We start from the raw sequence: 23,913 nt of genomic DNA on the forward strand, positions 1-23,913 counted from the left end.
GCTTCTACGAACTCCAAGCTGACGACCCCTTACCTCAAGCAGAAACGTGACTTTGGAAGCAGCCCGAAAAGCCGGACGCATTTTCCGAAGCACTGCTAGGCCACAGAACTTTCCAATGTCGCCAAAGCCTGACTGAAGCACTGTTTTGGCTAGGCCCCCACCTGTCGCAGTACCTCTGCTTACAAAAGTGTCCTCACGGGAGAGCCTGGTGTGTCGCATGGCTCTCTGGTCCCTGGGCAGAAGGTGCCGGTCCACAGGCTGGAGGTCCACGTAGAAGCTGGAGCCTGAAGGGTAAAGCATGATTTGCCCCTTTGGAAAGCAGGAGACTTGGGGCAGGAAACGGAAGGAGAAGCACAAGGGTCGCTCATCCTGGACACCCTGCAGGAATTCCCCGGGAGGAAAAGTGAGATTTCTCGAGAGAAACAGTGCGCCTGCCATTCCTTGCCCGGAGCTCATCCAGCAGAGTACTTCAGCTAAGGCGATAGTCGGCAGAGCGGCATACTCAAAGGAAGGGGCAGGGTTACCATCAGCAGAGTTGATGGTCACAAGTTGACCCGAGGCTTTCGTCACTGAAGTGCTGTAAGGCTGGTGTGCCTTTCACAAGTCTGAGGAGCGTCTCGTCTGCACCGTTTTCCCTGGAAAGTCACCGTGTGCCGAAAGTGTCGTCTGTGCCTTCTGAGCAACCTCCAGCCCCACGGTCTTTGAGCTCTCGGTATGCAGAAGGCCCGGCAACCAAGGGTTTCCTCTGTCAGAGAGCTGGATACCCAGAGCTTACAAGACTCTCCAGGCACACGTTTCTCCCTGGTCGTCCGGGCAAAGCAAGGGGGACCTCAGATTGTAAACCTGAGCTGCACTGGGCAAAACCTGCGATTACAAGGCTTCTCGGAATTTATAGGGGATGTCTTGCTCCCACAGGCAGCACGTCGACTTCTGGTCCAGCTGGAGAAATGTGCTCTCATCCTCTGATGATGGTTAGGCTGTCGTGTGGTAAGGAAAGCCCGCATATGCCTTGGTCAGCGCTGGAGGGCGGCAGCTTCCAAGAAGCCTTAGTGAGTGCAGTGGCTGAATGCCGTTATCCCTCTCAGGGTGGCGCGGCCTCTCGCGGCTGGGCCCTGGTCATGGAAGGACACGGAGTACCCCAAAGGGTCATCAGTGGCTTCTGAGCAACTTCAGGCCCCGTGGGACATTGGGCTGAACCTGATGCCCGCAGAGGGAAGGGCCACTAAACAGCCAGCTCCCGCTACACCTGCACTCCTGGACACCAGCCTCAGGAACATGCTGGTGGACGGTCTCGCGTACAATCCATGTCAGCCTTCAGGCGAAAATCTCAGATGCCCTGAGACCTACACGGTGCAGGGAAGTGAACCTAGAAACTCAAAGCTGACGACGCTTAACCTCACGCAGAAACGTGACTCGGTATCCCCTCACCCCCTATAATGACGAACACATTTCCGGTACCATTGCTAGGCCTTTGAAAGGGGCACCGTCACCGAAGCCTGACTGAGGCATTGTCTCGGCTAAGCCCGTCACCTCACGCAGAAACACTGCTTACCAAAGTGGCCTCATGGAAGCGCCTAGTTCTTCGCGTGTGTTTCTTTTCACCCCGGTAGAAGGTGCTGCTGCCCAGGCTACGTGTCCACAACGAGAATGGAGCCTGAGGGGGAAGAATTATTTACCCCTTTGAAAACTAGGACGCTTGAGGCCAAAAGACTGAATAAAAAGCTCTGCGTGCCTCACCTACTACACCCTGCAAGAATACCCGGGGAGGAACGCAGGGTTTCCTCAAAGAAAGAGCGTGCTTGCAGTTTCTTGCTAGGAGCACATCCAGCAGTGGACTTCACCTAGGGCGAGTGTCAGCTGAGCGCCAGGCTCAAAGTAAGGTGCAGGAACATGGTGGTGGACGTGTGTACCACAGGTGGCATCTGTGCCTGCTGAACACCCTCCAGCCACATGGGTCTTTGGGCTCTACTCTTTGGGACGCAGAAGGCCGGGCAACAAAGTCTTTCCTCCATCGGAGAGCTAGATTTCCAGAGCTTGGAAGAAGCCTGAAGATCACGTTTCTCACCGGGCTTCCGGGTAATGCAAGGGGGCCTCATTTTGTAAAGCTGAGGTGCTTTGAGAGAAACGCCATGCCTGACCGGCTTCTCGGCATTCACACCTGACCTCTTGCTCCCTCAAGCAGCACCTCGACCCCAGACACAGTGAGAGAACTGTGCAGTCGTCCTCGGAAGATTGCTAGCCCTTGGCAAGATATACCGTGACCGAGGGGAAACGAAGGCGTTCACTTACTCGTGCAATTCAGGAGGAACACATGTTTCCCAAAGTGCTTTCAGGGAAGGGGTCCAGTGTGCGACCTGTGTCTCTTTTGGCTGCCCGGGAACTTCAGCTACCTGAGCTGGGTGTCCATCGCGAAAAGGGCGTCGGACGAGAAAAGTGAAATTTGGCCTGTTGGCAACCCAGAGAGCTGCGTCCTCGGAGCTCCCTGAAAAACAGCCCCGTCGCCTGTCTTGGATTCACCGTAGGAGTTCCCTGGGAGGCAAAGTGAGGCAGAGTGGGTTTTCTCAACAGGACGTGGGTGCATGCAGTTCAGTGCTCGGAGCTCATCGCAAAGCCTCCTGGCTCGTGGTTAGGAAGCCTGCCCACATGCTGCAAAAGGAAGGTCCGCGTGTGCCATGGAAAGTGTTGGCGTGCATTACGGTTCCCGAGAAGGCTTAGTGAATGTGCTGCTTTAACTCTGGTAGGCCTCTCAGGACTGCGAGTTCACTCGCGCCTGGAGCCGGCTCGTGGAAGAGCACGGGGTCCCCAACGTGTTATCTGTGGCCTGTGAGCAACCTCCAGCCCCATGGGTCATTGCGTTCCACTCTAGGCATGCAGAGGGCACGGCACCACGCGACCTGCTCCGGCAGAGAGCCAGATCTCCACCTCTGGAAACCAGTCTCAGGAACACGGTGGCGGACGGTGTCACGTGCAATGCTTGTCAGACTCCCAGCGAAGTTCTGAAATGCGCTGAGCCTTACTCGGTGATTAGCATTGCTTCTACGAACTCCAAGCTGACGACCCCTTACCTCAAGCAGAAACGTGACTTTGGAAGCAGCCCGAAAAGCCGGACGCATTTTCCGAAGCACTGCTAGGCCACAGAACTTTCCAATGTCGCCAAAGCCTGACTGAAGCACTGTTTTGGCTAGGCCCCCACCTGTCGCAGTACCTCTGCTTACAAAAGTGTCCTCACGGGAGAGCCTGGTGTGTCGCATGGCTCTCTGGTCCCTGGGCAGAAGGTGCCGGTCCACAGGCTGGAGGTCCACGTAGAAGCTGGAGCCTGAAGGGTAAAGCATGATTTGCCCCTTTGGAAAGCAGGAGACTTGGGGCAGGAAACGGAAGGAGAAGCACAGGGGTCGCTCATCCTGGACACCCTGCAGGAATTCCCCGGGAGGAAAAGTGAGATTTCTCGAGAGAAACAGTGCGCCTGCCATTCCTTGCCCGGAGCTCATCCAGCAGAGTACTTCAGCTAAGGCGATAGTCGGCAGAGCGGCATACTCAAAGGAAGGGGCAGGGTTACCATCAGCAGAGTTGATGGTCACAAGTTGACCCGAGGCTTTCGTCACTGAAGTGCTGTAAGGCTGGTGTGCCTTTCACAAGTCTGAGGAGCGTCTCGTCTGCACCGTTTTCCCTGGAAAGTCACCGTGTGCCGAAAGTGTCGTCTGTGCCTTCTGAGCAACGTCCAGCCCCATGGTCTTTGAGCTCTCGGTATGCAGAAGGCCCGGCAACCAAGGGTTTCCTCTGTCAGAGAGCTGGATACCCAGAGCTTACAAGACTCTCCAGGCACACGTTTCTCCCTGGTCGTCCGGGCAAAGCAAGGGGGACCTCAGATTGTAAACCTGAGCTGCACTGGGCAAAACCTGCGATTACAAGGCTTCTCGGAATTTATAGGGGACGTCTTGCTCCCACAGGCAGCACGTCGACTTCTGGTCCAGCTGGAGAAATGTGCTCTCATCCTCTGATGATGGTTAGGCTGTCGTGTGGTAAGGAAAGCCCGCATATGCCTTGGTCAGCGCTGGAGGGCGGCAGCTTCCAAGAAGCCTTAGTGAGTGCAGTGGCTGGATGCCGTTATCCCTCTCAGGGTGGCGCGGCCTCTCGCGGCTGGGCCCTGGTCATGGAAGGACACGGAGTACCCCAAAGGGTCATCAGTGGCTTCTGAGCAACTTCAGGCCCCGTGGGACATTGGGCTGAACCTGATGCCCGCAGAGGGAAGGGCCACTAAACAGCCAGCTCCCGCTACACCTGCACTCCTGGACACCAGCCTCAGGAACATGCTGGTGGACGGTCTCGCGTACAATCCATGTCAGCCTTCAGGCGAAAATCTCAGATGCCCTGAGACCTACACGGTGCAGGGAAGTGAACCTAGAAACTCAAAGCTGACGACGCTTAACCTCACGCAGAAACGTGACTCGGTATCCCCTCACCCCCTATAATGACGAACACATTTCCGGTACCATTGCTAGGCCTTTGAAAGGGGCACCGTCACCGAAGCCTGACTGAGGCATTGTCTCGGCTAAGCCCGTCACCTCACGCAGAAACACTGCTTACCAAAGTGGCCTCACGGAAGCGCCTAGTTCTTTGCGTGTGTTTCTTTTCACCCCGGTAGAAGGTGCTGCTGCCCAGGCTACGTGTCCACAACGAGAATGGAGCCTGAGGGGAAAGAATTATTTACCCCTTTGAAAACTAGGACGCTTGAGGCCAAAAGACTGAATAAAAAGCCCTGCGCGCCTCACCTACTACACCCTGCAAGAATACCCGGGGAGGAACGCAGGGTTTCCTCAAAGAAAGAGCGTGCTTGCAGTTTCTTGCTAGGAGCACATCCAGCAGTGGACTTCACCTAGGGCGAGTGTCAGCTGAGCGCCAGGCTCAAAGTAAGGTGCAGGAACATGGTGGTGGACGTGTGTACCACAAGTGGCATCTGTGCCTGCTGAACACCCTCCAGCCACATGGGTCTTTGGGCTCTACTCTTTGGGACGCAGAAGGCCTGGCAACAAAGTCTTTCCTCCATCGGAGAGCTAGATTTCCAGAGCTTGGAAGAAGCCTGAAGATCACGTTTCTCACCGGGCTTCCGGGTAATGCAAGGGGGCCTCATTTTGTAAAGCTGAGGTGCTTTGAGAGAAACGCCATGCCTGACCGGCTTCTCGGCATTCACACCTGACCTCTTGCTCCCTCAAGCAGCACCTCGACCCCAGACACAGTGAGAGAACTGTGCAGTCGTCCTCAGAAGATTGCTAGCCCTTGGCAAGATATACCGTGACCGAGGGGAAACGAAGGCGTTCACTTACTCGTGCAATTCAGGAGGAACACATGTTTCCCAAAGTGCTTTCAGGGAAGGGGTCCAGTGTGCGACCTGTGTCTCTTTTGGCTGCTCGGGAACTTCAGCTACCTGAGCTGGGTGTCCATCGTGAAAAGGGCGTCGGACGAGAAAAGTGAAATTTGGCCTGTTGGCAACCCAGAGAGCTGCGTCCTCAGAGCTCCCTGAAACACAGCCCCGTCGCCTGTCTTGGATTCACCGTAGGAGTTCCCTGGGAGGCAAAGTGAGGCAGAGTGGGTTTTCTCGAAAGGACGTGGGTGCATGCAGTTCAGTGCTCGGAGCTCATCCCAAAGCCTTCTGGCTCGTGGTTAGGAAGCCTGCCCACATGCTGCAAAAGGAAGGTCCGCGTGTGCCATGGAAAGTGTTGGCGTGCATTACGGTTCCCGAGAAGGCTTAGTGAATGTGCTGCTTTAACTCTGGTAGGCCTCTCAGGACTGCGAGTTCACTCGCGCCTGGAGCCGGCTCGTGGAAGAGCACGGGGTCCCCAACGTGTTATCTGTGGCCTGTGAGCAACCTCCAGCCCCATGGGTCATTGCGTTCCACTCTAGGCATGCAGAGGGCACGGCACCACGCGACCTGCTCCGGCAGAGAGCCAGATCTCCACCTCTGGAAACCAGTCTCAGGAACACGGTGGCGGACGGTGTCACGTGCAATGCTTGTCAGACTCCCAGCGAAGTTCTGAAATGCGCTGAGCCTTACTCGGTGATTAGCATTGCTTCTACGAACTCCAAGCTGACGACCCCTTACCTCAAGCAGAAACGTGACTTTGGAAGCAGCCCGAAAAGCCGGACGCATTTTCCGAAGCACTGCTAGGCCACAGAACTTTCCAATGTCGCCAAAGCCTGACTGAAGCACTGTTTTGGCTAGGCCCCCACCTGTCGCAGTACCTCTGCTTACAAAAGTGTCCTCACGGGAGAGCCTGGTGTGTCGCATGGCTCTCTGGTCCCTGGGCAGAAGGTGCCGGTCCACAGGCTGGAGGTCCACGTAGAAGCTGGAGCCTGAAGGGTAAAGCATGATTTGCCCCTTTGGAAAGCAGGAGACTTGGGGCAGGAAACGGAAGGAGAAGCACAGGGGTCGCTCATCCTGGACACCCTGCAGGAATTCCCCGGGAGGAAAAGTGAGATTTCTCGAGAGAAACAGTGCGCCTGCCATTCCTTGCCCGGAGCTCATCCAGCAGAGTACTTCAGCTAAGGCGATAGTCGGCAGAGCGGCATACTCAAAGGAAGGGGCAGGGTTACCATCAGCAGAGTTGATGGTCACAAGTTGACCCGAGGCTTTCGTCACTGAAGTGCTGTAAGGCTGGTGTGCCTTTCACAAGTCTGAGGAGCGTCTCGTCTGCACCGTTTTCCCTGGAAAGTCACCGTGTGCCGAAAGTGTCGTCTGTGCCTTCTGAGCAACGTCCAGCCCCATGGTCTTTGAGCTCTCGGTATGCAGAAGGCCCGGCAACCAAGGGTTTCCTCTGTCAGAGAGCTGGATACCCAGAGCTTACAAGACTCTCCAGGCACACGTTTCTCCCTGGTCGTCCGGGCAAAGCAAGGGGGACCTCAGATTGTAAACCTGAGCTGCACTGGGCAAAACCTGCGATTACAAGGCTTCTCGGAATTTATAGGGGACGTCTTGCTCCCACAGGCAGCACGTCGACTTCTGGTCCAGCTGGAGAAATGTGCTCTCATCCTCTGATGATGGTTAGGCTGTCGTGTGGTAAGGAAAGCCCGCATATGCCTTGGTCAGCGCTGGAGGGCGGCAGCTTCCAAGAAGCCTTAGTGAGTGCAGTGGCTGAATGCCGTTATCCCTCTCAGGGTGGCGCGGCCTCTCGCGGCTGGGCCCTGGTCATGGAAGGACACGGAGTACCCCAAAGGGTCATCAGTGGCTTCTGAGCAACTTCAGGCCCCGTGGGACATTGGGCTGAACCTGATGCCCGCAGAGGGAAGGGCCACTAAACAGCCAGCTCCCGCTACACCTGCACTCCTGGACACCAGCCTCAGGAACATGCTGGTGGACGGTCTCGCGTACAATCCATGTCAGCCTTCAGGCGAAAATCTCAGATGCCCTGAGACCTACACGGTGCAGGGAAGTGAACCTAGAAACTCAAAGCTGACGACGCTTAACCTCACGCAGAAACGTGACTCGGTATCCCCTCACCCCCTATAATGACGAACACATTTCCGGTACCATTGCTAGGCCTTTGAAAGGGGCACCGTCACCGAAGCCTGACTGAGGCATTGTCTCGGCTAAGCCCGTCACCTCACGCAGAAACACTGCTTACCAAAGTGGCCTCACGGAAGCGCCTAGTTCTTCGTGTGTGTTTCTTTTCACCCCGGTAGAAGGTGCTGCTGCCCAGGCTACGTGTCCACAACGAGAATGGAGCCTGAGGGGAAAGAATTATTTACCCCTTTGAAAACTAGGACGCTTGAGGCCAAAAGACTGAATAAAAAGCCCTGCGCTCCTCACCTACTACACCCTGCAAGAATACCCGGGGAGGAACGCAGGGTTTCCTCAAAGAAAGAGCGTGCTTGCAGTTTCTTGCTAGGAGCACATCCAGCAGTGGACTTCACCTAGGGCGAGTGTCAGCTGAGTGCCAGGCTCAAAGTAAGGTGCAGGAACATGGTGGTGGACGTGTGTACCACAAGTGGCATCTGTGCCTGCTGAACACCCTCCAGCCACATGGGTCTTTGGGCTCTACTCTTTGGGACGCAGAAGGCCGGGCAACAAAGTCTTTCCTCCATTGGAGAGCTAGATTTCCAGAGCTTGGAAGAAGCCTGAAGATCACGTTTCTCACCGGGCTTCCGGGTAATGCAAGGGGGCCTCATTTTGTAAAGCTGAGGTGCTTTGAGAGAAACGCCATGCCTGACCGGCTTCTCGGCATTCACACCTGACCTCTTGCTCCCTCAAGCAGCACCTCGACCCCAGACACAGTGAGAGAACTGTGCAGTCGTCCTCGGAAGATTGCTAGCCCTTGGCAAGATATACCGTGACCGAGGGGAAACGAAGGCGTTCACTTACTCGTGCAATTCAGGAGGAACACATGTTTCCCAAAGTGCTTTCAGGGAAGGGGTCCAGTGTGCGACCTGTGTCTCTTTTGGCTGCTCGGGAACTTCAGCTACCTGAGCTGGGTGTCCATCGTGAAAAGGGCGTCGGACGAGAAAAGTGAAATTTGGCCTGTTGGCAACCCAGAGAGCTGCGTTCTCAGAGCTCCATGGAAAACAGCCCCGTCGCCTGTCTTGGATTCACCGTAGGAGTTCCCTGGGAGGCAAAGTGAGGCAGAGTGGGTTTTCTCGAAAGGACGTGGGTGCATGCAGTTCAGTGCTCGGAGCTCATCCCAAAGCCTTCTGGCTCGTGGTTAGGAAGCCTGCCCACATGCTGCAAAAGGAAGGTCCGCGTGTGCCATGGAAAGTGTTGGCGTGCATTACGGTTCCCGAGAAGGCTTAGTGAATGTGCTGCTTTAACTCTGTTAGGCCTCTCAGGACTGCGAGTTCACTCGCGCCTGGAGCCGGCTCGTGGAAGAGCACGGGGTCCCCAACGTGTTATCTGTGGCCTGTGAGCAACCTCCAGCCCCATGGGTCATTGCGTTCCACTCTAGGCATGCAGAGGGCACGGCACCACGCGACCTGCTCCGGCAGAGAGCCAGATCTCCACCTCTGGAAACCAGTCTCAGGAACACGGTGGCGGACGGTGTCACGTGCAATGCTTGTCAGACTCCCAGCGAAGTTCTGAAATGCGCTGAGCCTTACTCGGTGATTAGCATTGCTTCTACGAACTCCAAGCTGACGACCCCTTACCTCAAGCAGAAACGTGACTTTGGAAGCAGCCCGAAAAGCCGGACGCATTTTCCGAAGCACTGCTAGGCCACAGAACTTTCCAATGTCGCCAAAGCCTGACTGAAGCACTGTTTTGGCTAGGCCCCCACCTGTCGCAGTACCTCTGCTTACAAAAGTGTCCTCACGGGAGAGCCTGGTGTGTCGCATGGCTCTCTGGTCCCTGGGCAGAAGGTGCCGGTCCACAGGCTGGAGGTCCACGTAGAAGCTGGAGCCTGAAGGGTAAAGCATGATTTGCCCCTTTGGAAAGCAGGAGACTTGGGGCAGGAAACGGAAGGAGAAGCACAGGGGTCGCTCATCCTGGACACCCTGCAGGAATTCCCCGGGAGGAAAAGTGAGATTTCTCGAGAGAAACAGTGCGCCTGCCATTCCTTGCCCGGAGCTCATCCAGCAGAGTACTTCAGCTAAGGCGATAGTCGGCAGAGCGGCATACTCAAAGGAAGGGGCAGGGTTACCATCAGCAGAGTTGATGGTCACAAGTTGACCCGAGGCTTTCGTCACTGAAGTGCTGTAAGGCTGGTGTGCCTTTCACAAGTCTGAGGAGCGTCTCGTCTGCACCGTTTTCCCTGGAAAGTCACCGTGTGCCGAAAGTGTCGTCTGTGCCTTCTGAGCAACGTCCAGCCCCATGGTCTTTGAGCTCTCGGTATGCAGAAGGCCCGGCAACCAAGGGTTTCCTCTGTCAGAGAGCTGGATACCCAGAGCTTACAAGACTCTCCAGGCACACGTTTCTCCCTGGTCATCCGGGCAAAGCAAGGGGTACCTCAGATTGTAAACCTGAGCTGCACTGGGCAAAACCTGCGATTACAAGGCTTCTCGGAATTTATAGGGGACGTCTTGCTCCCACAGGCAGCACGTCGACTTCTGGTCCAGCTGGAGAAATGTGCTCTCATCCTCTGATGATTGTTAGGCTGTCGTGTGGTAAGGAAAGCCCGCATATGCCTTGGTCAGCGCTGGAGGGCGGCAGCTTCCAAGAAGCCTTAGTGAGTGCAGTGGCTGAATGCCGTTATCCCTCTCAGGGTGGCGCGGCATCTCGCGGCTGGGCCCTGGTCATGGAAGGACACGGAGTACCCCAAAGGGTCATCAGTGGCTTCTGAGCAACTTCAGGCCCCGTGGGACATTGGGCTGAACCTGATGCCCGCAGAGGGAAGGGCCACTAAACAGCCAGCTCCCGCTACACCTGCACTCCTGGACACCAGCCTCAGGAACATGCTGGTGGACGGTCTCGTGTACAATTCATGTCAGCCTTCAGGCGAAAATCTCAGATGCCCTGAGACCTACACGGTGCAGGGAAGTGAACCTAGAAACTCAAAGCTGACGACGCTTAACCTCACGCACAAACGTGACTCGGTATCCCCTCACCCCCTATAATGACGAACACATTTCCGGTACCATTGCTAGGCCTTTGAAAGGGGCACCGTCACCGAAGCCTGACTGAGGCATTGTCTCGGCTAAGCCCGTCAGATCACGCAGAAACACTGCTTACCAAAGTGGCCTCACGGAAGCGCCTAGTTCTTCGCGTGTGTTTTTCACCCCGGTAGAAGTTGCTGCTGCCCAGGCTACGTGTCCACAACGAGAATGTAGGCTGAGAGGAAAGAATTATTTACCCCTTTGAAAACTAGGACGCTTGAGGCCAAAAGACTGAATAAAAAGCCCTGCGCTCCTCACCTACTACACCCTGCAAGAATACCTGGGGAGGAACGCAGGGTTTCCTCAAAGAAAGAGCGTGCTTGCAGTTTCTTGCTAGGAGCACATCCAGCAGTGGACTTCACCTAGGGCGAGTGTCAGCTGAGCGCCAGGCTCAAAGTAAGGTGCAGGAACATGGTGGTGGACGTGTGTACCACAAGTGGCATCTGTGCCTGCTGAACACCCTCCAGCCACATGGGTCTTTGGGCTCTACTCTTTGGGACGCAGAAGGCCGGGCAACAAAGTCTTTCCTCCATCGGAGAGCTAGATTTCCAGAGCTTGGAAGAAGCCTGAAGATCACGTTTCTCACCGGGCTTCCGGGTAATGCAAGGGGGCCTCATTTTGTAAAGCTGAGGTGCTTTGAGAGAAACGCAATGCCTGACCGGCTTCTCGGCATTCACACCTGACCTCTTGCTCCCTCAAGCAGCACCTCGACCCCAGACACAGTGAGAGAACTGTGCAGTCGTCCTCGGAAGATTGCTAGCCCTTGGCAAGATATACCGTGACCGAGGGGAAACGAAGGCGTTCACTTACTCGTGCAATTCAGGAGGAACACAAGTTTCCCAAAGTGCTTTCAGGGAAGGGGTCCAGTGTGCGACCTGTGTCTCTTTTGGCTGCTCGGGAACTTCAGCTACCTGAGCTGGGTGTCCATCGTGAAAAGGGCGTCGGACGAGAAAAGTGAAATTTGGCCTGTTGGCAACCCAGAGAGCTGCGTCCTCGGAGCTCCCTGAAAAACAGCCCCGTCGCCTGTCTTGGATTCACCGTAGGAGTTCCCTGGGAGGCAAAGTGAGGCAGAGTGGGTTTTCTCGAAAGGACGTGGGTGCATGCAGTTCAGTGCTCGGAGCTCATCCCAAAGCCTTCTGGCTCGTGGTTAGGAAGCCTGCCCACATGCTGCAAAAGGAAGGTCCGCGTGTGCCATGGAAAGTGTTGGCGTGCATTACGGTTCCCGAGAAGGCTTAGTGAATGTGCTGCTTTAACTCTGGTAGGCCTCTCAGGACTGCGAGTTCACTCGCGCCTGGAGCCGGCTCGTGGAAGAGCACGGGGTCCCCAACGTGTTATCTGTGGCCTGTGAGCAACCTCCAGCCCCATGGGTCATTGCGTTCCACTCTAGGCATGCAGAGGGCACGGCACCACGCGACCTGCTCCGGCAGAGAGCCAGATCTCCACCTCTGGAAACCAGTCTCAGGAACACGGTGGCGGACGGTGTCACGTGCAATGCTTGTCAGACTCCCAGCGAAGTTCTGAAATGCGCTGAGCCTTACTCGGTGATTAGCATTGCTTCTACGAACTCCAAGCTGACGACCCCTTACCTCAAGCAGAAACGTGACTTTGGAAGCAGCCCGAAAAGCCGGACGCATTTTCCGAAGCACTGCTAGGCCACAGAACTTTCCAATGTCGCCAAAGCCTGACTGAAGCACTGTTTTGGCTAGGCCCCCACCTGTCGCAGTACCTCTGCTTACAAAAGTGTCCTCACGGGAGAGCCTGGTGTGTCGCATGGCTCTCTGGTCCCTGGGCAGAAGGTGCCGGTCCACAGGCTGGAGGTCCACGTAGAAGCTGGAGCCTGAAGGGTAAAGCATGATTTGCCCCTTTGGAAAGCAGGAGACTTGGGGCAGAAAACGGAAGGAGAAGCACAGGGGTCGCTCATCCTGGACACCCTGCAGGAATTCCCCGGGAGGAAAAGTGAGATTTCTCGAGAGAAACAGTGCGCCTGCCATTCCTTGCCCGGAGCTCATCCAGCAGAGTACTTCAGCTAAGGCGATAGTCGGCAGAGCGGCATACTCAAAGGAAGGGGCAGGGTTACCATCAGCAGAGTTGATGGTCACAAGTTGACCCGAGGCTTTCGTCACTGAAGTGCTGTAAGGCTGGTGTGCCTTTCACAAGTCTGAGGAGCGTCTCGTCTGCACCGTTTTCCCTGGAAAGTCACCGTGTGCCGAAAGTGTCGTCTGTGCCTTCTGAGCAACGTCCAGCCCCATGGTCTTTGAGCTCTCGGTATGCAGAAGGCCCGGCAACCAAGGGTTTCCTCTGTCAGAGAGCTGGATACCCAGAGCTTACAAGACTCTCCAGGCACACGTTTCTCCCTGGTCGTCCGGGCAAAGCAAGGGGGACCTCAGATTGTAAACCTGAGCTGCACTGGGCAAAACCTGCGATTACAAGGCTTCTCGGAATTTATAGGGGACGTCTTGCTCCCACAGGCAGCACGTCGACTTCTGGTCCAGCTGGAGAAATGTGCTCTCATCCTCTGATGATTGTTAGGCTGTCGTGTGGTAAGGAAAGCCCGCATATGCCTTGGTCAGCGCTGGAGGGCGGCAGCTTCCAAGAAGCCTTAGTGAGTGCAGTGGCTGAATGCCGTTATCCCTCTCAGGGTGGCGCGGCCTCTCACGGCTGGGCCCTGGTCATGGAAGGACACGGAGTACCCCAAAGGGTCATCAGTGGCTTCTGAGCAACTTCAGGCCCCGTGGGACATTGGGCTGAACCTGATGCCCGCAGAGGGAAGGGCCACTAAACAGCCAGCTCCCGCTACACCTGCACTCCTGGACACCAGCCTCAGGAACATGCTGGTGGACGGTCTCGTGTACAATTCATGTCAGCCTTCAGGCGAAAATCTCAGATGCCCTGAGACCTACACGGTGCAGGGAAGTGAACCTAGAAACTCAAAGCTGACGACGCTTAACCTCACGCAGAAACGTGACTCGGTATCCCCTCACCCCCTATAATGACGAACACATTTCCGGTACCATTGCTAGGCCTTTGAAAGGGGCACCGTCACCGAAGCCTGACTGAGGCATTGTCTCGGCTAAGCCCGTCACCTCACGCAGAAACACTGCTTACCAAAGTGGCCTCACGGAAGCGCCTAGTTCTTCGCGTGTGTTTCTTTTCACCCCGGTAGAAGGTGCTGCTGCCCAGGCTACGTGTCCACAACGAGAAAGGAGCCTGAGGGGAAAGAATTATTTACCCCTTTGAAAACTAGGACGCTTGAGGCCAAAAGACTGAATAAAAAGCCCTGCGCTCCTCACCTACTACACCCTGCAAGAATACCCGGGGAGGAACGCAGGGTTTCCTCAAAGAAAGAGCGTGCTTGCAGTTTCTTGCTAGGAGCACATCCAGCAGTGGACTTCACCTAGGGCGAGTGTCAGCTGAGCGCCAGGCTCAAAGTAAGGTGCAGGAACATGGTGGTGGACGTGTGTACCACAAGTGGCATCTGTGCCTGCTGAACACCCTCCAGCCACATGGGTCTTTGGGCTCTACTCTTTGGGACGCAGAAGGCCGGGCAACAAAGTCTTTCCTCCATCGGAGAGCTAGATTTCCAGAGCTTGGAAGAAGCCTGAAGATCACGTTTCTCACCGGGCTTCCGGGTAATGCAAGGGGGCCTCAATTTGTAAAGCTGAGTTGCTTTGAGAGAAACGCCATGCCTGACCGGCTTCTCGGCATTCACACCTGACCTCTTGCTCCCTCAAGCAGCACCTCGACCCCAGACACAGTGAGAGAACTGTGCAGTCGTCCTCGGAAGATTGTTACCCCTTGGCAAGATATACCGTGACCGAGGGGAAACGAAGGCGTTCACTTACTCGTGCAATTCAGGAGGAACACATGTTTCCCAAAGTGCTTTCAGGGAAGGGGTCCAGTGTGCGACCTGTGTCTCTTTTGGCTGCTCGGGAACTTCAGCTACCTTATCTGGGTGTCCATCGTGAAAAGGGCGTCGGACGAGAAAAGTGAAATTTGGCCTGTTGGCAACCCAGAGAGCTGCGTCCTCAGAGCTCCATGAAAAACAGCCCCGTCGCCTTTCTTGGATTCACCGTAGGAGTTCCCTGGGAGGCAAAGTGAGGCAGAGTGGGTTTTCTCGAAAGGACGTGGGTGCATGCAGTTCAGTGCTCGGAGCTCATCCCAAAGCCTTCTGGCTCGTGGTTAGGAAGCCTGCCCACATGCTGCAAAAGGAAGGTCCGCGTGTGCCATGGAAAGTGTTGGCGTGCATTACGGTTCCCGAGAAGGCTTAGTGAATGTGCTGCTTTAACTCTGGTAGGCCTCTCAGGACTGCGAGTTCACTCGCGCCTGGAGCCGGCTCGTGGAAGAGCATGGGGTCCCCAACGTGTTTTCTGTGGCCTGTGAGCAACCTCCAGCCCCATGGGTCATTGCGTTCCACTCTAGGCATGCAGAGGGCACGGCACCACGCGACCTGCTCCGGCAGAGAGCCAGATCTCCACCTCTGGAAACCAGTCTCAGGAACACGGTGGCGGACGGTGTCACGTGCAATGCTTGTCAGACTCCCAGCGAAGTTCTGAAATGCGCTGAGCCTTACTCGGTGATTAGCATTGCTTCTACGAACTCCAAGCTGACGACCCCTTACCTCAAGCAGAAACGTGACTTTGGAAGCAGCCCGAAAAGCCGGACGCATTTTCCGAAGCACTGCTAGGCCACAGAACTTTCCAATGTCGCCAAAGCCTGACTGAAGCACTGTTTTGGCTAGGCCCCCACCTGTCGCAGTACCTCTGCTTACAAAAGTGTCCTCACGGGAGAGCCTGGTGTGTCGCATGGCTCTCTGGTCCCTGGGCAGAAGGTGCCGGTCCACAGGCTGGAGGTCCACGTAGAAGCTGGAGCCTGAAGGGTAAAGCATGATTTGCCCCTTTGGAAAGCAGGAGACTTGGGGCAGAAAACGGAAGGAGAAGCACAGGGGTCGCTCATCCTGGACACCCTGCAGGAATTCCCCGGGAGGAAAAGTGAGATTTCTCGAGAGAAACAGTGCGCCTGCCATTCCTTGCCCGGAGCTCATCCAGCAGATTACTTCAGCTAATGCGATAGTCGGCAGAGCGGCATACTCAAAGGAAGGGGCATGGTTACCATCAGCAGAGTTGATGGTCACAAGTTGACCCGAGGCTTTCGTCACTGAAGTGCTGTAAGGCTGGTGTGCCTTTCACAATTCTGAGGAGCGTCTCGTCTGCACCGTTTTCCCTGGAAAGTCACCGTGTGCCGAAAGTGTCGTCTGTGCCTTCTGAGCAACCTCCAGCCCCATGGTCTTTGAGCTCTCGGTATGCAGAACGCCCGGCAACCAAGGGTTTCCTCTGTCAGAGAGCTGGATACCCAGAGCTTACAAGACTCTCCAGGCACACGTTTCTCCCTGGTCGTCCGGGCAAAGCAAGGGGGACCTCAGATTGTAAACCTGAGCTGCACTGGGCAAAACCTGCGATTACAAGGCTTCTCGGAATTTATAGGGGACGTCTTGCTCCCACAGGCAGCACGTCGACTTCTGGTCCAGCTGGAGAAATGTGCTCTCATCCTCTGATGATGGTTAGGCTGTCGTGTGGTAAGGAAAGCCCGCATATGCCTTGGTCAGCGCTGGAGGGCGGCAGCTTCCAAGAAGCCTTAGTGAGTGCAGTGGCTGAATGCCGTTATCCCTCTCAGGGTGGCGCGGCCTCTCACGGCTGGGCCCTGGTCATGGAAGGACACGGAGTACCCCAAAGGGTCATCAGTGGCTTCTGAGCAACTTCAGGCCCCGTGGGACATTGGGCTGAACCTGATGCCCGCAGAGGGAAGGGCCACTAAACAGCCAGCTCCCGCTACACCTGCACTCCTGGACACCAGCCTCAGGAACATGCTGGTGGACGGTCTCGTGTACAATTCATGTCAGCCTTCAGGCGAAAATCTCAGATGCCCTGAGACCTACACGGTGCAGGGAAGTGAACCTAGAAACTCAAAGCTGACGACGCTTAACCTCATGCAGAAAGGTGACTCGGTATCCCCTCACCCCCTATAATGATGAACACATTTCCGGTACCATTGCTAGGCCTTTGAAAGGGGCACCGTCACCGAAGCCTGACTGAGGCATTGTCTCGGCTAAGCCCGTCACCTCACGCAGAAACACTGCTTACCAAAGTGGCCTCACGGAAGCGCCTAGTTCTTCGCGTGTGTTTCTTTTCACCCCGGTAGAAGGTGCTGCTGCCCAGGCTACGTGTCCACAACGAGAAAGGAGCCTGAGGGGAAAGAATTATTTACCCCTTTGAAAACTAGGACGCTTGAGGCCAAAAGACTGAATAAAAAGCCCTGCGCTCCTCACCTACTACACCCTGCAAGAATACCCGGGGAGGAACGCAGGGTTTCCTCAAAGAAAGAGCGTGCTTGCAGTTTCTTGCTAGGAGCACATCCAGCAGTGGACTTCACCTAGGGCGAGTGTCAGCTGAGCGCCAGGCTCAAAGTAAGGTGCAGGAACATGGTGGTGGACGTGTGTACCACAAGTGGCATCTGTGCCTGCTGAACACCCTCCAGCCACATGGGTCTTTGGGCTCTACTCTTTGGGACGCAGAAGGCCGGGCAACAAAGTCTTTCCTCCATCGGAGAGCTAGATTTCCAGAGCTTGGAAGAAGCCTGAAGATCACGTTTCTCACCGGGCTTCCGGGTAATGCAAGGGGGCCTCATTTTGTAAAGCTGAGGTGCTTTGAGAGAAACGCCATGCCTGACCGGCTTCTCGGCATTCACACCTGACCTCTTGCTCCCTCAAGCAGCACCTCGACCCCAGACACAGTGAGAGAACTGTGCAGTCGTCCTCGGAAGATTGTTAGCCCTTGGCAAGATATACCGTGACCGAGGGGAAACGAAGGCGTTCACTTACTCGTGCAATTCAGGAGGAACACATGTTTCCCAAAGTGCTTTCAGGGAAGGGGTCCAGTGTGCGACCTGTGTCTCTTTTGGCTGCTCGGGAACTTCAGCTACCTGAGCTGGGTGTCCATCGTGAAAAGGGCGTCGGACGAGAAAAGTGAAATTTGGCCTGTTGGCAACCCAGAGAGCTGCGTCCTCAGAGCTCCATGAAAAACAGCCCCGTCGCCTGTCTTGGATTCACCGTAGGAGTTCCCTGGGAGGCAAAGTGAGGCAGAGTGGGTTTTCTCGAAAGGACGTGGATGCATGCAGTTCAGTGCTCGGAGCTCATCCCAAAGCCTTCTGGCTCGTGGTTAGGAAGCCTGCCCACATGCTGCAAAAGGAAGGTCCGCATGTGCCATGGAAAGTGTTGGCGTGCATTACGGTTCCCGAGAAGGCTTAGTGAATGTGCTGCTTTAACTCTGGTAGGCCTCTCAGGACTGCGAGTTCACTCGCGCCTGGAGCCGGCTCGTGGAAGAGCACGGGGTCCCCAACGTGTTATCTGTGGCCTGTGAGCAACCTCCAGCCCCATGGGTCATTGCGTTCCACTCTAGGCATGCAGAGGGCACGGCACCACGCGACCTGCTCCGGCAGAGAGCCAGATCTCCACCTCTGGAAACCAGTCTCAGGAACACGGTGGCAGACGGTGTCACGTGCAATGCTTGTCAGACTCCCAGCGAAGTTCTGAAATGCGCTGAGCCTTACTCGGTGATTAGCATTGCTTCTACGAACTCCAAGCTGACGACCACTTACCTCAAGCAGAAACGTGACTTTGGAAGCAGCCCGAAAAGCCGGACGCATTTTCCGAAGCACTGCTAGGCCACAGAACTTTCCAATGTCGCCAAAGCCTGACTGAAGCACTGTTTTGGCTAGGCCCCCACCTGTCGCAGTACCTCTGCTTACAAAAGTGTCCTCACGGGAGAGCCTGGTGTGTCGCATGGCTCTCTGGTCCCTGGGCAGAAGGTGCCGGTCCACAGGCTGGAGGTCCACGTAGAAGCTGGAGCCTGAAGGGTAAAGCATGATTTGCCCCTTTGGAAAGCAGGAGACTTGGAGCAGGAAACGGAAGGAGAAGCACAGGGGTCGCTCATCCTGGACACCCTGCAGGAATTCCCCGGGAGGAAAAGTGAGATTTCTCGAGAGAAACAGTGCGCCTGCCATTCCTTGCCCGGAGCTCATCCAGCAGAGTACTTCAGCTAAGGCGATAGTCGGCAGAGCGGCATACTCAAAGGAAGGGGCAGGGTTACCATCAGCAGAGTTGATGGTCACAAGTTGACCCGAGGCTTTCGTCACTGAAGTGCTGTAAGGCTGGTGTGCCTTTCACAAGTCTGAGGAGCGTCTCGTCTGCACCGTTTTCCCTGGAAAGTCACCGTGTGCCGAAAGTGTCGTCTGTGCCTTCTGAGCAACGTCCAGCCCCATGGTCTTTGAGCTCTCGGTATGCAGAAGGCCCGCAACCAAGGGTTTCCTCTGTCAGAGAGCTGGATACCCAGAGCTTACAAGACTCTCCAGGCACACGTTTCTCCCTGGTCGTCCGGGCAAAGCAAGGGGGACCTCAGATTGTAAACCTGAGCTGCACTGGGCAAAACCTGCGATTACAAGGCTTCTCGGAATTTATAGGGGACGTCTTGCTCCCACAGGCAGCACGTCGACTTCTGGTCCAGCTGGAGAAATGTGCTCTCATCCTCTGATGATGGTTAGGCTGTCGTGTGGTAAGGAAAGCCCGCATATGCCTTGGTCAGCGCTGGAGGGCGGCAGCTTCCAAGAAGCCTTAGTGAGTGCAGTGGCTGAATGCCGTTATCCCTCTCAGGGTGGCGCGGCCTCTCGCGGCTGGGCCCTGGTCATGGAAGGACACGGAGTACCCCAAAGGGTCATCAGTGGCTTCTGAGCAACTTCAAGCCCCGTGGGACATTGGGCTGAACCTGATGCCCGCAGAGGGAAGGGCCACTAAACAGCCAGCTCCCGCTACACCTGCACTCCTGGACACCAGCCTCAGGAACATGCTGGTGGACGGTCTCGTGTACAATCCATGTCAGCCTTCAGGCGAAAATCTCAGATGCCCTGAGACCTACACGGTGCAGGGAAGTGAACCTAGAAACTCAAAGCTGACGACGCTTAACCTCACGCAGAAACGTGACTCGGTATCCCCTCACCCCCTATAATGATGAACACATTTCCGGTACCATTGCTAGGCCTTTGAAAGGGGCACCGTCACCGAAGCCTGACTGAGGCATTGTCTCGGCTAAGCCCGTCACCTCACGCAGAAACACTGCTTACCAAAGTGGCCTCACGGAAGCGCCTAGTTCTTCGCGTGTGTTTCTTTTCACCCCGGTAGAAGGTGCTGCTGCCCAGGCTACGTGTCCACAACGACAATGGAGCCTGAGGGGAAAGAATTATTTACCCCTTTGAAAACTAGGACGCTTGAGGCCAAAAGACTGAATAAAAAGCCCTGCGCTCCTCACCTACTACACCCTGCAAGAATACCCGGGGAGGAACGCAGGGTTTCCTCAAAGAAAGAGCGTGCTTGCAGTTTCTTGCTAGGAGCACATCCAGCAGTGGACTTCACCTAGGGCGAGTGTCAGCTGAGCGCCAGGCTCAAAGTAAGGTGCAGGAACATGGTGGTGGACGTGTGTACCACAAGTGGCATCTGTGCCTGCTGAACACCCTCCAGCCACATGGGTCTTTGGGCTCTACTCTTTGGGACGCAGAAGGCCGGGCAACAAAGTCTTTCCTCCATCGGAGAGCTAGATTTCCAGAGCTTGGAAGAAGCCTGAAGATCACGTTTCTCACCGGGCTTCCGGGTAATGCAAGGGGGCCTCATTTTGTAAAGCTGAGGTGCTTTGAGAGAAACGCCATGCCTGACCGGCTTCTCGGCATTCACACCTGACCTCTTGCTCCCTCAAGCAGCACCTCGACCCCAGACACAGTGAGAGAACTATGCAGTCGACCTCGGAAGATTGCTAGCCCTTGGCAAGATATACCGTGACCGAGGGGAAACGAAGGCGTTCACTTACTCGTGCAATTCAGGAGGAACACATGTTTCCCAAAGTGCTTTCAGGGAAGGGGTCCAGTGTGCGACCTGTGTCTCTTTTGGCTGCTCGGGAACTTCAGATACCTGAGCTGGGTGTCCATCGTGAAAAGGGCGTCGGACGAGAAAAGTGAAATTTGGCCTGTTGGCAACCCAGAGAGCTGCGTCCTCAGAGCTCCATGAAAAACAGCCCCGTCGCCTGTCTTGGATTCACCGTAGGAGTTCCCTGGGAGGCAAAGTGAGGCAGAGTGGGTTTTCTCGAAAGGACGTGGGTGCATGCAGTTCAGTGCTCGGAGCTCATCCCAAAGCCTTCTGGCTCGTGGTTAGGAAGCCTGCCCACATGCTGCAAAAGGAAGGTCCGCGTGTGCCATGGAAAGTGTTGGCGTGCATTACGGTTCCCGAGAAGGCTTAGTGAATGTGCTGCTTTAACTCTGGTAGGCCTCTCAGGACTGCGAGTTCACTCGCGCCTGGAGCCGGCTCGTGGAAGAGCATGGGGTCCCCAACGTGTTATCTGTGGCCTGTGAGCAACCTCCAGCCCCATGGGTCATTGCGTTCCACTCTAGGCATGCAGAGGGCACGGCACCACGCGACCTGCTCCGGCAGAGAGCCAGATCTCCACCTCTGGAAACCAGTCTCAGGAACACGGTGGCGGACGGTGTCACGTGCAATGCTTGTCAGACTCCCAGCGAAGTTCTGAAATGCGCTGAGCCTTACTCGGTGATTAGCATTGCTTCTACGAACTCCAAGCTGACGACCCCTTACCTCAAGCAGAAACGTGACTTTGGAAGCAGCCCGAAAAGCCGGACGCATTTTCCGAAGCACTGCTAGGCCACAGAACTTTCCAATGTCGCCAAAGCCTGACTGAAGCACTGTTTTGGCTAGGCCCCCACCTGTCGCAGTACCTCTGCTTACAAAAGTGTCCTCACGGGAGAGCCTGGTGTGTCGCATGGCTCTCTGGTCCCTGGGCAGAAGGTGCCGGTCCACAGGCTGGAGGTCCACGTAGAAGCTGGAGCCTGAAGGGTAAAGCATGATTTGCCCCTTTGGAAAGCAGGAGACTTGGGGCAGGAAACGGAAGGAGAAGCACAGGGGTCGCTCATCCTGGACACCCTGCAGGAATTCCCCGGGAGGAAAAGTGAGATTTCTCGAGAGAAACAGTGCGCCTGCCATTCCTTGCCCGGAGCTCATCCAGCAGAGTACTTCAGCTAAGGCGATAGTCGGCAGAGCGGCATACTCAAAGGAAGGGGCAGGGTTACCATCAGCAGAGTTGATGGTCACAAGTTGACCCGAGGCTTTCGTCACTGAAGTGCTGTAAGGCTGGTGTGCCTTTCACAATTCTGAGGAGCGTCTCGTCTGCACCGTTTTCCCTGGAAAGTCACCGTGTGCCGAAAGTGTCGTCTGTGCCTTCTGAGCAACGTCCAGCCCCATGGTCTTTGAGCTCTCGGTATGCAGAAGGCCCGGCAACCAAGGGTTTCCTCTGTCAGAGAGCTGGATACCCAGAGCTTACAAGACTCTCCAGGCACACGTTTCTCCCTGGTCGTCCGGGCAAAGCAAGGGGGACCTCAGATTGTAAACCTGAGCTGCACTGGGCAAAACCTGCGATTACAAGGCTTCTCGGAATTTATAGGGGACGTCTTGCTCCCACAGGCAGCACGTCGACTTCTGGTCCAGCTGGAGAAATGTGCTCTCATCCTCTGATGATTGTTAGGCTGTCGTGTGGTAAGGAAAGCCCGCATATGCCTTGGTCAGCGCTGGAGGGCGGCAGCTTCCAAGAAGCCTTAGTGAGTGCAGTGGCTGAATGCCGTTATCCCTCTCAGGGTGGCGCGGCCTCTCACGGCTGGGCCCTGGTCATGGAAGGACACGGAGTACCCCAAAGGGTCATCAGTGGCTTCTGAGCAACTTCAGGCCCCGTGGGACATTGGGCTGAACCTGATGCCCGCAGAGGGAAGGGCCACTAAACAGCCAGCTCCCGCTACACCTGCACTCCTGGACACCAGCCTCAGGAACATGCTGGTGGACGGTCTCGTGTACAATTCATGTCAGCCTTCAGGCGAAAATCTCAGATGCCCTGAGACCTACACGGTGCAGGGAAGTGAACCTAGAAACTCAAAGCTGACGACGCTTAACCTCACGCAGAAACGTGACTCGGTATCCCCTCACTCCCTATAATGACGAACACATTTCGGGTACCATTGCTAGGCCTTTGAAAGGGGCACCGTCACCGAAGCCTGACTGAGGCATTGTCTCGGCTAAGCCCGTCACCTCACGCAGAAACACTGCTTACCAAAGTGGCCTCACGGAAGCGCCTAGTTGTTCGCGTGTGTTTCTTTTCACCCCGGTAGAAGGTGCTGCTGCCCAGGCTACGTGTCCACAACGAGAATGGAGCCTGAGGGGAAAGAATTATTTACCCCTTTGAAAACTAGGACGCTTGAGGCCAAAAGACTGAATAAAAAGCCCTGCGCTCCTCACCTACTACACCCTGCAAGAATACCCGGGGAGGAACGCAGGGTTTCCTCAAAGAAAGAGCGTGCTTGCAGTTTCTTGCTAGGAGCACATCCAGCAGTGGACTTCACCTAGGGCGAGTGTCAGCTGAGCGCCAGGCTCAAAGTAAGGTGCAGGAACATGGTGGTGGACGTGTGTACCACAAGTGGCATCTGTGCCTGCTGAACACCCTCCAGCCACATGGGTCTTTGGGCTCTACTCTTTGGGACGCAGAAGGCCGGGCAACAAAGTCTTTCCTCCATCGGAGAGCTAGATTTCCAGAGCTTGGAAGAAGCCTGAAGATCACGTTTCTCACCGGGCTTCCGGGTAATGCAAGGGGGCCTCAATTTGTAAAGCTGAGTTGCTTTGAGAGAAACGCCATGCCTGACCGGCTTCTCGGCATTCACACCTGACCTCTTGCTCCCTCAAGCAGCACCTCGACCCCAGACACAGTGAGAGAACTGTGCAGTCGTCCTCGGAAGATTGCTAGCCCTTGGCAACATATACCGTGACCGAGGGGAAACGAAGGCGTTCACTTACTCGTGCAATTCAGGAGGAACACATGTTTCCCAAAGTGCTTTCAGGGAAGGGGTCCAGTGTGCGACCTGTGTCTCTTTTGGCTGCTCGGGAACTTCAGCTACCTGAGCTGGGTGTCCATCGTGAAAAGGGCGTCGGACGAGAAAAGTGAAATTTGGTCTGTTGGCAACCCAGAGAGCTGCGTCCTCAGAGCTCCATGAAAAACAGCCCCGTCGCCTGTCTTGGATTCACCGTAGGAGTTCCCTGGGAGGCAAAGTGAGGCAGAGTGGGTTTTCTCGAAAGGACGTGGATGCATGCAATTCAGTGCTCGGAGCTCATCCCAAAGCCTTCTGGCTCGTGGTTAGGAAGCCTGCCCACATGCTGCAAAAGGAAGGTCCGCATGTGCCATGGAAAGTGTTGGCGTGCAT

This window comes from Hyperoodon ampullatus, assembly GCF_949752795.1.
Source record: "Hyperoodon ampullatus genome assembly, chromosome: 2".
Classification (NCBI taxonomy): domain Eukaryota; kingdom Metazoa; phylum Chordata; class Mammalia; order Artiodactyla; family Ziphiidae; genus Hyperoodon; species Hyperoodon ampullatus.